Genomic DNA, 1,626 nt, shown 5'->3' with positions numbered 1-1,626 from the left:
CCCTTTTCTTGCAGAGAGGCTATTAGGAAGGCAAAAGGTGACACATGGTTCTTCAAGGATCAGACACAACAGGACAGCACCTCAAGAGAAGTGCTATGATCCCAAGCAATTACCTGTAAGTATGACTATCAGAGAAAAAAAAACAAAAAAAACCAAAAAAAACCAACAAAATAAAAACCTGAGGAGATGCATAAAATATACCCTGGGCACTCTGCAGAGAAGGGGAGACAAATTACTGTTGGTGGTGCAAAGTCCATTGGATTAGTGTCCTCAGCGCCTCCTTGAGCTCCTGGTTCCTCATGCTGTAGATGAGGGGGTTCACTGATGGAGGCACCACCGAGTACAGAACTGCCACCACCAGGTCCAGGGATGGGTAAGAGATGGACAGGGGTTTCAGGTGAGCAAACAAGGCAGTGGTGACAAACAGGGAGACCACAGCCAGGTGAGGAAGGCACGTGGAAAAGGCTTTGTGCCGTCCCTGCTCAGAGGGGATCCTCAGCACGGCCCTGAAGATCTGCACATAGGACAGCACAATGAAAACAAAACAACTGAAAACTAAAAAACAACTTAATATAAGAAGCCCAGCCTCCCTGAGTTAGTCTGAGCCTGAGCAAGAGAGCTTGAGGATCTGAGGGATTTCACAGAAGAACTGGTCCAGGGCATTACCCTGGCAGAGTGGTATAGAAAATGTATTGGCCGTGTGCAGCACAGCATTGAGAAACCCACTGCCCCAGGCAGCTGCTGCCATGTAGACACAAGCTCTGCTGCCCAGGAGGGTCCCGTAGTGCAGGGGTTGGCAGATGGCAATGTAGCGGTCATAGGACATGACAGTGAGAAGGGCATACTCAGCTCCAAGCAGGAAGACAATCAGAAAGCCTTGAGCAGCACATCCTGCATAGGAGATGGCCCTGGTGTCCCAGAGGGAATTGACCATGGCTTTAGGCACAGTGGTGGAGATGGAGCCCACGTCGAGGAGGGAGAGGTTGAGGAGGAAGAAGTACATGGGGTTGTGGAGGTGGTGGTCACAGGCTATGGCAGTGATGATGAGGCCATTGCCCAGGAGAGCAGCCAGGTAGATGCCCAGGAAGAGCCAGAAGTGCAAGAGCTGCAGCTCCCGTGTGTCTGCGAATGCCAGGAGGAGGAACTGGGTGATGGAACTGCTGTTGGACATTGGGTCTTTCTTGGCAAGGGGTCTGGTTGAAAAAATGAAAGGACAGGGAACAATTAGGACATCTTCCTCTGAGCAAAGCCACTCCATTTCTCATATAAACACCCCCCAATTGAAATGCCTTTCCCTTCTCTGGTTTCTGCTGGCTGAGTGTGTTGTGAGGAGCTGAGGAGTCAGCTGTGCTCAGCTGCAGTGGGTACATGGAGCTGGTTTGTGACACCTCCAATGTTGACAACCCATGTCAGATGCAATCCACCTTTAATGGAAAAATTAAATCTCTGCACTCATGACTCAGAAGAGTGCAGGCTGCCAAAGACAGGCTTAGCATTTCCTTAGAAGAATTTTGTCTGTGGTTTTTATTTTCCACCATCACATCTGGGGAGCGCTCTTTTGAGGGGTAGAAATACTCATTTTAGGATGGAAAATGGGAAGAGGACAGCAATGGGAATGTGACAGGA

The 1,626-nt window shown here is 49.7% G+C and overlaps 1 pseudogene; it reads right to left on the bottom strand.

The window, feature by feature from the left end:
- Nucleotides 1-232: 232 nt before the first annotated feature.
- Nucleotides 233-1,171, bottom strand: LOC129196923 (olfactory receptor 14A16-like; annotated as a pseudogene).
- Between the last annotated feature and the right edge of the window lie 455 nt (nucleotides 1,172-1,626).

This window comes from Grus americana, chromosome 27 (assembly GCF_028858705.1).
Source record: "Grus americana isolate bGruAme1 chromosome 27, bGruAme1.mat, whole genome shotgun sequence".
Classification (NCBI taxonomy): Eukaryota; Metazoa; Chordata; class Aves; order Gruiformes; family Gruidae; genus Grus; species Grus americana.
This window is presented reverse-complemented; position numbering and strand designations above follow the sequence as displayed.